Source organism: Gorilla gorilla, chromosome 17 (genome assembly GCF_029281585.2).
Source record: "Gorilla gorilla gorilla isolate KB3781 chromosome 17, NHGRI_mGorGor1-v2.1_pri, whole genome shotgun sequence".
In the NCBI taxonomy this organism is placed as follows: domain Eukaryota; kingdom Metazoa; phylum Chordata; class Mammalia; order Primates; family Hominidae; genus Gorilla; species Gorilla gorilla.
The window spans coordinates 104,601,269-104,616,055 of NC_073241.2; the positions used below are offsets into that span (position 1 = coordinate 104,601,269).

The 14,787-nt window shown below is 45.2% G+C and overlaps 1 protein-coding gene across 3 annotated transcripts in view; it reads left to right on the top strand.

Annotated features, from left to right (window-relative positions):
• TSHZ1 (teashirt zinc finger homeobox 1) overlaps window positions 1-14,787 on the top strand; it is a 79,609-nt gene that overhangs the window by 28,691 nt on the left and 36,131 nt on the right. The window contains exon 1 of one of the 3 annotated variants that reach the window (XM_055368851.1): window positions 5,640-5,830. The exons of the other annotated variants lie outside the window; for them this stretch is intronic. The gene's annotated coding sequence lies outside the window, so the exon portion shown is untranslated. Of the gene's footprint in view, window positions 1-5,639; window positions 5,831-14,787 lie in introns of those variants that run through there. 3 annotated transcript variants of the gene reach the window in all.

A 14,787-nucleotide genomic window follows, 5' to 3' on the forward strand; every position in this document is an offset into this window, starting at 1 on the left:
CCTGATGGCTGGGTCCACGAAATACCTGGCCTCACACGCTGTCCAGCTTCCCCTCTGCAGTCTGCACAAGGCTGCAGGCCCACGACGCTGCCCAGGCAAAGAGGCTTGGGGCTGGGATGCGGCCACGCAAGATGGGAGGTGGCCGCGGTGTAACCTTCCCCTGGCCAGGAAGAGCAAGAGTGCCGTAGTTCTGCCATTTTGGAAGCCCACATGGACACAGGGTCCCCAGGGCTCTGGAAGGGCCCGCACAGGCCAGGGGCCCTGAGGCTTCACCTGCGTGTAGCAATCCACCTCTGTTTAGGGCCCTGCCAACTATGATAATTGTCCTTGTTATGTGAGTAATTGATGCTTCTGTATTAATGTCTTTATTTTATTTTATTTTGATTAAAATCTCGGGAGCCTCAAATGCATTTCTTAAGAAATTATATAATGATTTCATTATGGAAGAATACGGACACCTTGACCATGTGCTTGGTTTAATTTGCAAAATTAAATTTTTGTTTTAAACTTTTGGTTATGAAAACATCCTTACCCTCTTAAACATATCTCCCTGAGTGAGATTAAAGTCCCAGTCCTTTGTTTTTTTAAGAGACTGGATCTGGCTCTGTCGTCCAGGCTGGAATGCAGTGGCACAATCATTGTTCACTGCAGCCTTGAACTCCTGTGCTCCAGGAATCCTCCCACATCAGCCTCCCATGTAGCTGGGACCACAGATGCATCCTACCACACTCAGCTAATTTTTAAATTTTGTTTTGTAGAGGCAGAGTCTTGCTGTATTGCCCAGGTTGGTCTCAAACTCCTGGCCTCAAGCCATTCTCCTTTCTTGGCCTCCCAAAATGTTGGGATTCTAGGCATGACCCACCATGCCTGGTAGATTTCAGGTTTCTTCTTCTCTGATAGGACATGTACATTTATGTTGGAAGCAGTGAACTCAAAGCATTGAATACGAGGAGATACGCGATGGGTGTTGGGGGCAGCCCAGCATGCTTCCACCATTTCGAGAAAACTCTATTTCTTGATGTTTCTAACGTGTGGCAGGGTTGTGGTCATTTGTTTCCCTGCTTTTCTTTGTTGAATGTGATGAACATGGTAAAAATAGGATTAAAGTGTTTGATGTCCCCTCCTTGAGCCCAGTGATAGAATTTATCCTTCAAAGATAAATTATGAACTTTTGACCTTAGGGAATATAAATATCCTTGGAGAGTTTAACGTTTTAAGAGTCAATTATAGTTTTAATAAGCAAAGCTAAAATTTGCTTACCGTTGCCTAAGTACGGATTTAGTTTTAAAGGCTGCCCTCTCTCTCTCTTACACATGGTTTTAGGATCTCAATTTCTGCCTGAAAGTGATATTTCTTACAAATTTTAAGGATAGTGAATCTTACAGATTTTAAGATAGTGAATCAGCTTTTAAAGAAAAAAAGGCATTGCTCCGTTTTTTTTTTTTTTGACCTTTGGCCAAGCTTGAAATTTTAGTGAGTTATATAATTGTGAAGTGTAGAATTTCTGGCTAGGGGCCTGTGAGTACCCAAAGAGGGTTGGGTTGCTTGTGTGCTGCGTCCTGCAGTGGGTCCTGCCCCCAGGTGCACCGCAAGCCTTTCCTTGCTGTGAACAGTGAGATTTTATGATCTCAGTCCATGGGTTTCTCTCAGCTGGAGCACACTGTTTCTCTCCACGTAGCAGCAGCACAGTTTCCTGTTTTGACATTGTGTCAGCTGGTCCTCCTCCCCAGTGGGGGCGCCCGTGAGCTCCTCTGATGCTTCTGGTTGGTCCCCCACTTAGTTATGTGCCTGTGACTGCGTGGACACTCCCTGCACGAGAGTTTCCTCTTCTCCTGTACCATAAGGTACTTCAACAAAAGGATCCCATTGCACAATGTTGCAACCATTACAAGACACAAACCTACTCAATTTTAATCTTAAGAATCAGTAATTTTTAACAGGTTTAAAAACCTGCTATTTAGTTAAATGCATTCAGAACAGTGGCTCATTTGGCGGTGTTTGTCATTTGTAAGTACATGGTTTGGTGTAGGAAGATGGAATCCACCTGCTGGGCTCTAGGGGCTCCTGCTGGGGTACCTGCACCATGGGCAGAGCCCTCATTACATTTTCTGGCCATGGGACAGTCATTCACCTGTTGGCTGCTCCACGACAATTTTGTTTTCTATCATCAGTCACAGGTATTTATTGAGCACGTGTTGTTTTGGATGCTGGGAACACAGCTTCAAACAAAACACGTTCCCATGGAAGTGGGTCGTCTCTCTAGTACACACCCAAGTGCTCTACAGCTTGTGGGGTCCAGAGTCCGGAGTGGGCCGGGGGTCTGCTCCTGCAGTCCCGGCATGTTTCTGGGATTAGAAGAGCTATGCTATCTCTCCCGTGTAAAAGCGATCGGTAGCCTTGTTGTGAGCTTGCAGTTCAGATGGCACCATAGGACTGGCTAGCTGGGGCCTGGCTCTCCTGTGCCATCTGGGTGGCTACTTGCTGCATTGCTGATGGGGGCAGGTAAGTCTCCCCCTCCGCATAAGGAGTCACGGGCCGGGGGTTGGCGGGGTGTGCGTCTGTGCCTGCAGGTGGGCAAGAAAGCCTGGGGAGAGAGTTGATGTCCGTGGATGGGAAGGGCCACGCTGGCCATTTCATTCTATACCTGGGCTACTAATGTTTATTCCATTTTGTTTATGGTTCTTTTAGCCAACTTCTTCCTTACTTAGTGACATTCATAACAAATCAGTACAAATTAAAACCATAAACAAACCAATAGTTAAAACAACATACATTTATTCTCTCCCAGTGCTGGAGGCCAGAAGCCTGAGATCAAGGTGTTGGCAAGGCCAGCCTCCCTCTGAAGGCTCCAGAGGAGAATCCTTCCTCCCCTCTTCCAGCTCCTGGTAGCTCCTGGCAGTCCTGGGTGTCCTTGGCTTGTGGTGCATCACTCCAGTCTCTGCCTTCTCCGTGTGTCCTCTCCTCTGTTGTAAGGTCACCAGTCTTTGGACTTAGGACCCATCCTGATGTAGTATGACCTCACCCCAGCTTAACTAATTATATCTGCAAAGACCCTATTTCCAAACAAAGTCACATTGTGAGGTTCTGGGAAGATATGAATTTTAGAGGACACTATTCAACCCATGAGAGATACCAAAGGAAAAATTACATTATGTCCTGTCATTTGGGCAGCAGCCTTTATTGAGGACTGGAGGTAGAGAAGTAACCCACTCTGAATCACAGATGTGCTCAGGATACTTTGTCAAGAAAACAGCCATTAATTTGGTTTGATAACCAATAGTCGTGGATAACCCATAGTTATCACTGATAATAAGCAACTCACAGAGTATCCTCTTGACCATGTGGTATTTTGACTTTGGCCATTGCTGGCCCCACAGTGACACAGGAGCTGGCTGGTCCCAGCAGGGAGTCATCGCATCTATAGGCACTTACTCAGCAGCTGCAAGGAACCTATCACTTTACCAGGTGGAGAGGGTGGCACAAAAGAAAGGTCCCCAATTGCTTATCCTCAAGAAACTTGCACTGTTTTGATTCCATGGTACATGTTGAAGCAAACTGAGGTCAGTAAATAGGTGGACCATTTGTCATTCTGAATACATTTCCATGAAATTCGGCAGCTCATTAGCAAAATATTTCTTTTATTTGGTTTGGGCATATTGATTTGGATATCATCTTCAAACAAAATGGTAGCTGATGTCTGCTACATAGGGTCCAGCTTTTGTAGAATAAATATCAGCAGAGCTGTCGTTATTAGATTTGGTAATGACAGAGATGTGGGCAGTTCAGCAGTGAGCAGTGGTGACTTAAAGTGGGAGAGGGGTGAAGGGTACTAGCTGATTGTTGCTTGGATTTTATGGCCATAATGCATGGTGTTTCCATAGCTTATACTTATTCGTTTGAAGCAGATCTGTTCCTAATATCCGTGGGTCCTGAGTCTTGAAATTCTTTGCTTTCCAATTCTGTCTTCCTCCACCCCTAGAGGGGTCTCCTAGTGAACATGTGTTGCTCTATCCTGCATGTCCCTCTGCTGTCCCTGAGGTGCACACACTGGGGGTGCTGTGGTCATGTAGGAGAACAGCCCGGGGGACGGGGCCTGTGAGGTCTGGAGGCAGATCAGAGAGGTCCTGGGTGCAGATACTTGGAGCACAGCCTAGGATGCAGCTGGGGCATGGCTGGCACCTTTCTGTGGGGTTCTGAGGCCAGTCGGGGACAAGAGGGGTACTGCAGGCTTACCCGGGCTGGCCCATTTTAACTCTTCCTGGACTTCTGTATCACCCCTGGGTAAGGTTGTCATTCACACCGTAAAGTGGTGTAGCTCCGATGGTTTCCAGTTCATTCTTCCAACAGCCATTGTTGAGTGTCTGTCGTATCTGAGGCATTCTACTGGACATTTTGAGAAATGCAATGATGAGCGGGATGGATCTTGCCCTCAGTGAGCTTGCAAGTCTTGTTGGGGAAAAAGACGCGTGTGTATACCTCTCTTAATGAAGTGGAAAGTGATAGATGTTACGGGGGCATTCAGATAACTTGTTATGGGGAGTCAAAACCCAGAAAGATACTGCTTGTCTGGGTGCGCTGAGGGGTGGAGAAGATGAGGAGATCAGGGGCTTTGTGGAGCAGCAGCTTGTGTGTGGTTTGAAGGATGAATCAATGTGGGTTTGGTATTGTAAGCAGCAGTTGGAAAAGGGTCTCCTCCTTGTGGCATTTGTTCGTGGATTCAGTAGGACTAGCTGAGGAATGTTCAGATTTAGGAGAATGGCAGGCACCATGTATTTTCACCTGTAACATCAATCTTTTGACTTAGCAACCCTAAATTAGCCTGAGAGTCCAACATTTTTTTATGTACTATGTGTGCATAGTCCTCCTTTGAGTTTAACGTCGATAGTTTTGCCTTTCCTCAACATTATTAATAGGGTCTTGGTACAGACTTTTCAGTTATAACACAACATGTACGTCCTGAAGGAACAGGGCTTATGGAAAAAATAGAGCTGGGGTCAGGCCGCTCAAACTCCATGTAGCTTGGAAACAGTATAAAAAAATACATGATACATTTCTAATACATAAAGCAATATTATGGTAAGTATGGGGCGTTATATTAGGAAAAAGCTTGTTGGAAGGGGATGAGGTTGCTTGACTAGCTAGATCGGAGCAGGAAGGAGCAAGTGGAAAGCAGGTTGAAGACAGCATGGTGGAGCTGCACTGTGGGGGGAATAGGCATCGTGCTCGGAGTTCCGAGTTCCCTTGCACCCCAGAAAATTCTGAGGCTGGTGACCTTTGCTGTCGGTGGCCCTTCCATCCACGGTTGTGCCCCTTTTAACTCTTCCCGGACTTTTATATCACCCCCGGGTAAGGTTGTTATTCACACCGTAAAGTGGTGTAGCTCCGATGGTTTCCGGTTCATTCTTGCAACATCCATTTTTGAGTGTCTGTCCTCTCCAAGGCATTCTACTGAACATTTTGAGAAATGCAATAATTTCTTAAATGCAATGATTTCTCAGTGATGTGGTGCATTCCTGTGCTGGAAAAAGCATGTGTGAACCCATGGGCTGTCACCTAGACTGATATGACAGTGGCCCCCTGTTGGCTGGTGGAGGAGGCGCTGGCCTGGTTACAGAGCCTGCCTTCTGGCAGGTAGACCAGGCCGGCTTTCTCCAGTGCGGTTGGGCCGGAACCCGGGATGGTGAGCCTTTCTTTGTGGTCGTTGCTCTGCCAATCTTGAGTCCGTCCTTGCTTTTTCCTGGCATAAAGCGCTTTGGGTATGCTGTGTTCTGCAGGCTGAGTGCAGCGTTGAGCTTCAGTGCCCCGTGTTTCCTGGGGGATGAGGTTCCCGGTGAGTCTCCCTGTTATGACTTGAGACAGTGGATAATAGTTACAAAAGGAGGCCTTGGTTTAGTGAGAGCTGGTTCAGGTGGCTGAAAAACACGACCGTTTGACCGAATTCCTTTCAAAGATTTATAATCCAGCCCTAAATATGTGAACGTTTCTCTCTTCTCTCTCTCCTCTCTTTCTCTCCACCTTCCCCCATCTCTCTCTTGTCTGTCTCTCCCTCCCTCTTTCTGCCCACATGCCCCGTCTTTCTCTGTCAACACTGAAGGAGAGAACTCTTTTAAAAGTTAATGAACGAATTGCAGTGGAACCCTATTAGATTTTCCTTCCATTAAATGCCTGCTACAGACTTTTAGTGGATGTTTTAACTAGGCATTGTTATCAAAAGGACTATTGCACAAATTAAAACCAGGCCCACAATCTATGAAGAGAAACCGGATTGACGTTTTGCCTTCAGGTAAAAAAGAAAAATGCATGGAGGAGTTGAACTCCACATTGGTATTTTTAGAAGTTGGATGCGGGAAATAGCCAGTGCCACCTGAAGCTGTGGAAACAAACAGGAGCTTGGACTTTGCAGGCATACCTCTTTTTAAAGTGAAGACATTTTCAGGAACCCCTGGATTTTTAAGGGTATGTCAGTGTTAATTTTTAACTATGTAATTGGTATTTTAAATATCTTTTTAGTTTGTACGATGCTCCTGTGCGTGTCCCATTTTTAAACCTATGAAGCTCTCTTAAAAGGAAAAGGTCAGGCTTTCCAGGTGCCCGCTGCACCAGACGTGGGCTGTCTCCTTGCAATCACTGCAAGAATGGAGAATTTTTAAAACTGCCAGATTTTTAGTTTCTTGTTTTGTTCTGATTGATTTTATTTTAGCAAATTTACCCCTTTGTCCCTATAAAATTTGCTTAGTCAAATGACAGATTTTGTGTTTCACATCCGGGAAGTCGTTGTCTTATCCAGGCAGGTCCTGGAGTGTTCTTCTATTTCTCCATCCACAGCTTTATGATAAAGTCACTGTCAGTTTCTATCATAAATTATTCATAATCATGGTGCTTAACAAAAGATGCCAAGTTCTCAGTGGATGTCCACTGTATGTACCATAACAGAAAAAAAGTTGTGTTTTCTTGTACTAAGTGTTGTTCTGATTAGTCTTAGTGTTAAATCTTGGTTAGCACTTGGCTTTGACTTCCACAAATACAATGCTCTGAATCAAATAAGTGCCAGGGGAGCGGGCTTCCCCTCTCCCCCAACAAACACCACCTCACCGCCCTTCCAGGCACGTCACCAGCACCGAAGCGCCTTTACCTTATCAGCGTGGATTCAACCAAGACCTGCGCTTCATGTTTTGCTTCTCGAAAGCCGACATTTTGAAAAGAAAGTCAAACAGAGGATTTGTTAGTTGGGCATTTCCTACGAAAGACCAGCTCCAGTTCTTTGGAAGGAAATTGGCCAGATGCATGCACTGTTCAGGGCTTGTCTTAGTGCTAAAATGTAGCTAACGTGTGTGGCAAAGGTGAGGAAGTCCTGTGAGCTTCATAGTGGGAAGCGTCTCTTCTCATCTCAGGGCAGTGGGGGTGACGATGGGGGCCCTGGTTCTCTGTTCAACCTCTGATGGGGTGTTTTTGGTTTCTGGTGTGTGTGTGTGTGTGTGTGACAGAGAGAGAGAGAGAGAGGTAGGTCATATCCCTGTATCAGGTCCATCAAAACACACCCCAATGCAGAACTCTTGATCCCTTGATTGCCTGCAAGCTCACAGCACACAGTGATAAGTGAAATCTCTGAGAGTAGATTTAATTTTATGAGCTGTATTATCCAAGAATACTAAGCCGTGGAGATCATGCTCAAGTCATGGGGTTTAAAGGGGTGATGGCTTCAGTTCTCTGTGTGGGGGAAGAAAGCCTGTGGCCTTTTTTTGTTTTTAGGCACAAAGCTAGTTTAATTGAAAGAATAATTTGATTTGCTGCTGCTACAGCAGAAGAGCTTGAGATGTGGCAAATTTTCTCTCCTTTCACCCAAACTCAAGAATTTAATGCTAGCAGGTGAACTTCTGAAGGCTGCTATCAAGTATACAGAGACAATAACTGTCTTAAAAGTAGAATTTTGTCAATATTTTTTGCTGTGGGGCAAAGAACATTCACAATAATGGAGTACTAAAGCCCTGCTTGAAAATGCTGTAGAGGGAGCGGGAGTGGAGGATTTATTCCAAGTTTGAGCCTGCAGTGTTTTGGTGGTATATATGATTTCTGAATAATCTTTTTGCTCTAGCAAATGGAGGCACCCAGATATAATTTTCTGTTCAGGAAGAGCATTTGGTAGGCATTGCTACCCAGGGTTGCTGAACTGGAAGTGCCCTAGCCTGTAGTTTCTTTTCAGTTGCCGCATCGACCCACCACCGACCGTACACCTTCACCAAATGCCAGTGTTTTCTGACAGATAAAACAGGAGGTGGAATGGCCAGGAGCGGGCCATGCGGTCAGGGCTGAGGCGGTGGGCCTGCTGCTGGGAGAGGTACCCCAGAGGGCCACACTGCTCCTGCCAGGGGGGGCTGTGCCTCTTCTCACAGTGAGTGGAGTCCCTTTGCCCTTGGTTTTAAACATGCCATTTCACCATGCTTTTGTAGAAAGTCGGTTAAACAGCAAATTGCACAACCCACAAAATGTAATGGCCTTTATGACTTAAAACAGATGCTAGATTCAGTTGCGTGAATTGCCTTGCCCCTTAAGTTATCTTACTTTGAAAAGAACGATTCCCTGAAATTTCACTTTGGAAAACACTGTTTCCCTCATTCTGCTTATGAGAACTGGTGCCTACATTTTTAATGCTATTGCAGTAAAGCGATTTTCTGATATAGATAGAGGTGAAGCCATTTTTGTAATTTTTCCAGTGTTCTCCGTATTTGGTATAATTAGAAGGGAGAGACGGAGGAGCAGTCACACACTCATATGTGAGCACACACACACTCACCCACAGCAGAGAAGCACAGCTTTGTCCTTCTTTTGAAGTGTGAAAAATATCAGTGACCTTATCATTAAATATACTTGTTGCTGTATTTATTTGAAATGTTCAGACTTTACTTTTTTTTTTTTTTTTACTTCCTGTTCATTTTAGTGGAAAAGGGTGATAGCAAAAGATTTTATTTATTCAGAGCCACAGTGCAGGCAAAGTGAAAGTAAATCCTAGGCTTCCGGTGCATTCAGAAACCACAGTAAGAAAGCACTGTTTTCTCAAATATAAAGATAAGCGCACTAGCCAAATAATTTTTTTGAGGAGATTGGAACAATAGAAGCCATCTAGAACTATTATTTGAGGCTATATATGAAAAATATATGCGAGCTTACAAAAATGTTTCTCATACTGGAAACTATGTATCCATCAGGCAGACAAGACTTTCATCATGTTTATAGACAGTGATAGTAGCAATGTAGCTCTGTCATAATATCAGTGGCCTCAGTAATTGTATTCTACTTCAAGTATAAGGTTCTGATTCTGGCGCAACTTAATAATTCTGTTTTTACTGAAGACTTTTTCCCTTCAGAAATATCATATGATGAAGTTGCCTGTGGAAGGTGATCGAAGTGTATTCACCCTCAGGTTCATCTGGAAAGTCCTAGACTGTGGCCCACATGTTTCCTTCACGCTCACCTTCATGTGTATTTCAGGCATTACCTTGTGATTGTTTAGATACTCTTATCATTATACATAATCCAAGGGTTATTTATCGTAAGATAGATTGAGTAATGCTGAACTCACAAATATGGGGCTGAAAATGTAAACACATTTTTGTAAATCCAATTGATAGTTAATTGGCCCACATTAATGGAGAGTTGAAGTGAAAGAAAATAGAAAACCACAAATTTCTAAAAGAAATTTTTTCCCCTCATTTGGAATCCATTTTATACGTTTATTGGAAGCTAACGTTTCAGTTAACTATGACATATAGATATACGTTTACTTGCCTAATTATACTTGCTGTTAACAATACATCATGTGTTTGCCTGTGCGTCCAGCTTTGCGAGTGTGATGGTTTAATTACCCTCTGTGGTGTCTGCACGCTCTGCTAAGTCTTGTGTGGGGGAACGGTTAGAAATAGCCGCAGAGGCAAGGATTCAGAAGCTGGTGTGCCGTGAAGCCATAGGGTCACCCACCAGCAGCAGTACCAGGCGAGCCACCTCCGCGTGGGAGGAGGCCCAGGTGTCTGCCTCCTAACGCGGGGCCTGAGCCGGGCACCCTGGGGTGGAGAGGCTTGGATGGGAGCCCCAGATCTGGGCCACTGTGGTCTCTGGGCTACTGGGGGAAAGCCGGGTCCTTCACCGCCCTCCCGCCCACCCGGGGCACCGGGCTCCAGGCCATGGCTGCTCTCTGTCCCTTGTCCCTGCGGCCACCCAGGCCCCACCTGCTACCCGGGCAGGCTGCTCAGACACACATCCTTCCTAATGGTCTTCCTGCAACTCCTCCCGTGGAGACCCCGGAGCCACACGGGTTGAGAGCCCTGGGTGCCTTGCCAGCCCCCACGGGGTCCTGGGGAGAGGATCATGCCCTGTGGCTCTGCATCGCTCTCACCCCTGTGGCGGGTGGGGGCAGCTGGCCTTCTCCCTGCCCTACCCCTGCAGTAGGTGGCGCAGGGTGCAGGCGGGTGGGTGGGGGGAACAGATGACTTCCTCCTCATCTAATTCCTGCAGTGGATGGGGGTGGCTTTCGAGGGGGAAGGGTAGGTAACTTCCTTCTCATCTCACCCCTGAAGTAGGTAGGGGCAGGTGACCTCCTCGCCATCTCACCCCTATAGTAGGTGGGGGATGCATGACCTCCTCCCTACCTTACCCCTGCAGTAGGTGTGTTGTGTGGGGGTGACTTCCTCCTCCTCAACTCACCCGTGCAGTAGGTGGGGGACACATGACCTCCTCCCTGCCTCACACCTGCAGTAGGTAGGGGTGGGGGTATGACTTCCTCCTCCTCACCTCGCCCTTGCAGTAGGTGGGGGGAGGTTACTTCCTCCTCCCTGCCTCACACCTGCAGTAGGTGGGGGGATGACTTCCTCCTCCTCACCTCACCCCTGTAGTAGGCGGGGCAGGGATGACTTCCTCCTCCTTGCCTCACCCCTGCAGTTGGTGGGAGGTGCATGACCTCCCCATCTCACCCCTGCAGTAGGTGGGAGGGTTGACTTCCTCTTCCTCGTCTCACTCCTCCAGTTGGTGGGGGGCGCATGACCTCCTCATCTCACCCCTGCAGTAGGTGGAGGACGCATGACTTCCTGCCTCACTCTTGCAGTAGGTGGGGGGTGGGGGTGACTTCCTCCTTCTTGCCTCATCCCTGCAGTTGGTGGGGGACGCATGACCTCCCCGTCTGACCCCTGCAGTAGGTGGGGGGTGACTTCCTTCTCCCCCTCTCACCCCTCCAGTAGGTGGGGGGGTGACCTCCCCGTCTCACCCCTGCTGTAGGTGAGTGGGGTGACCTCCTGGCTGGCCCTGCCAGGCTCTTCCCTGTCCCCGGTCGCAAGGGTACTCTCCCAGCCTCCAGGCTTCACGCCCACACCCTCGCCCCACTTGCCCAGCCCCGGCAGGAGCTTCTCCCCACAGAGTCCCCAGTGTTTTCTAGAAGCTTTGCCTCCCCCTGTGGGCTCTCCCTTCCGCCCCGCTCTGTACCTGGCAGGCGGCCTGTCCTCCCTGCAGCGAGGGGCCAGGGTGGGCGCAAGCCCTCCTGCCCTCCCCGTGTGGACGTGGACGGGGCGGCGCGGGGCGGCCCAGGGTCCGGGGTGCCTGCAGCGTGCTGGGCCAGCCAGGCAGTAGAGGGTCGGCTCAGCCAGTGCCCATGGCAGCACCTGCGTGAGGTCCCCGCTTCCTGGAAACTGAGCCCGGGAACGGCCTTGGCCCGGGGAAAGCAGGGCTGAGTGCATCTCCCCTCTGAGAGCGTGAGGTGCTAGGAGAGCTCGCGGGCCGGGCCTTTACGTCCGGATGGGTCTGGGATGAAGGCCACAGGTCACCCAGAGCGGGACTGGGTCAACAGTGGCTTGATGTCCTGGCACAGACGAGGGTCCAGGATAGATTCGATTCCTTCGGTGCCTGTGGGAGGGCGGAGGCCTGGTCGCAGTTCTGCAGCTGACGAAGGGTGGTCTGAAGACCCCCGACACCTATTTCAGTGCCTGTGCCCTCAAGATGTACCAGCCCCGGGCGTGTTTGCGGGGACATGCCTCTTTGCAGTGAGTGTAGTAGTTAACCCCATGCACAGGAGTTATTTAGACCACACTCTGCTATTTTTGTAGGATCTTTTAAAAAATTACTTTGCTTTTGTCAGTGTGTTCTTCTATTTCTTTTTACTGGTAAAGTCAATTACTGAAGAAAAATAATTTCGAACTAGAAATTATCTTTTTAGCTTGAAATAAAATTATGGGCAAGGAGCTTCTAAATTATCTAATATTTTTTCCTCTTTGCGAAAGTGTTAATATTATATGGAAAAATTGGAAAAACACAGAAAAATAAACAAACCAAAAAAGCATTATTCAAGATCCTCCTACCCCAATGTAGCTTGCTGTGAACATTCTTATCTGAATTCTTTCAGGGTTTTTTTCTTTCTTTTTTTTTTTTGCTCTACAGATATTTTTCAAACAAAGATGGGATGATGGTAGTATTTATTGGCTTGCTTTTTCACTCACTAAATGGTGAACAGCTTTTTACACAATTCTTTATACATTTTCATTATTCTTTCTTTAGGGTTTTTTTTTTTTTTTTGACATTGCTTGGTCAAGCTTTGGCACCTACTGCAAACCTGTTTTCAAAATATATCCATCTATCTTTCCATTTCTAGTGCATGAAAACGATCATATTCCTGGGCCGTTGCCAGCATGGGTATTTTTTAATTTGACAATCTTTGCCAGTTTAGTAACTGTGAAGTAGTGTTGTTTCAGCTTGCATTTCTTGGATTACACGTGACGGGGGAGCAATTTTTCCATATGTTTTATGAGACAAAGGTATTTTTTCCTTTTTGAATTATTTTCGGTCATGTTATTTGCTAATTTTTCTGTTGCTTTGTTCCATCATCTTACTCATTTGGAAAAGCTGGAATAAAGGTATTAACTCATCGCTTTAGCATCTCTATACTTGCAGTCCCCACCTTCTGTTGTCTTTTAAGATTATGCAAGTGATACAGGCTTATTTTAGAAAAACTTGAACAAAGAAAAAAATTTAAAAATTAATGAAACTTATTTGAAATCCCTTCATCCAGAAATTACCAAAATTGATATTTGGGTGTATATTCTTCTGGATCACTTCCTATGCAGATCTATTAATGTCTGTCTGTCTATCTATATCTATCTCTGTCTCTGTATCTATTTATCTGTCTATCTTTGTCATTTTCAGTGCATGTATAGTATCCCATTTTGTTGTTATGCGCTAATTACTGGACAAATCAACCATTGTTGGAGGTGTGGTTTTCTCCCACTTTCATATTGTAAACAGCTGTGTAATTAATATCTTTGTATGTATATCTTGGCCATAGTCTCATCATTTCCTTGATAAATTCCCACAAGTAGAATTACCAGGTCAAAGGTTTTGGATGTTTTAAATTATTTTGTTGCGTGTACTGCCAACTGGCCTTCTGGGAAGGTCGTGTACATTTTCAGTCCCACCAGTGACATGCATTTCTCTGGGTTATGGCATTTTTTGATATATTGAGTTGTTCCTATGTAGTTTAATTGGTCCTTTCTTGCATAGTTTCTGCTTTTAAAGTGATGTTTAAAGGTGCCTTCCAATTCTCAAGATTATGTAAATATTCAGTTTTATTTTTATGAATTGATTGTTTTATGTTTAAGTATTTGATACAGCTAAAATTAATTTTGGTATATGGTGTGGGAAGGGCATCTCACTTTATTATTTTTCTAAATGCCATTTATTTAAAAATCTATTTTTCCTAATTGGAATTCTAAATGCTAACTTCATTGTACACTAAGAATATAGATATATGTGTATTTGTATATATTTGCGATTGTCTTTCAAATTCCATTTTGATTTCAATGAACAATCTGCCTCTGTTCCTGCCCTGTGTCCCCTTGTTTTAAGTACTATATCTATAAAATACAATTTAAATAATATAGCTTTCTACCCACCCCCTGTGCCCATTACTTTCCTTTTTTCAATGACTACTTTTTTCTGTTCTCCTAAAGAAACTTTAGAATCACTTTTGTCACACCTTGGGTAATTTGACTGAAATGGTATTTAATAAGTTAATTCTGGAATACTCAGCATCTTTATAGTGGTAAATTTTCCATTCTAAAAACAACTTTGGTATATTTTCAAGTTTATTCAAATCTTATTTGCTACTATTAAGTTTTGTGAGTTTTTTCAGAGGTAATCGTCTAGGTTATTTATTTATCTGTTTTTGTGATTTTCGCCTTTGTGAATGGACTTTTCTGTTATATTTTAACTGGTTGTGTATTGAGATGCTGTTGATTTTGGGAATCTTTCTGATTAGCTGTTTGTATTAGCAGATGCTGTTGTTTGCCTTTGTATGTGGTAGCTAGATTTCAGTACTAGATTTTAGTACTTTTTTATCATGACCTTCTCTTGTGGCTTTTCTATTTTGAGAAAATACCGTAACTCTTCAACATTGCTGAATCAATGGGGAGTGTTTGGATTTTTAAAAAATCAAATATCAGTTGACAATGATGCCTTAAAGCATCTTCTGCAAATAAATAATCAATGGTTAAAATCAGCCCAGGCTGCAGCAGCATGGGAACTCCCGCTCTTCAGCGAAGGTTTGGGAAGCAGAAATTTTACTTGGCTAGTGTAGAATCAGTGAGATACTGGGATTATTTACCCTGGAAAAGGAAACCATCTTCAGGTCTGTGAAGGCTGACTGTTTAAAAAGTGAAATCTTTTCAGAGTGAATTGGCAGGAAAAGGGGCTTAAACACAATGAAATAGTGAAAGCAACTATATGTGCAAGTAAAAATTGCCCACTGGATAGATGGCT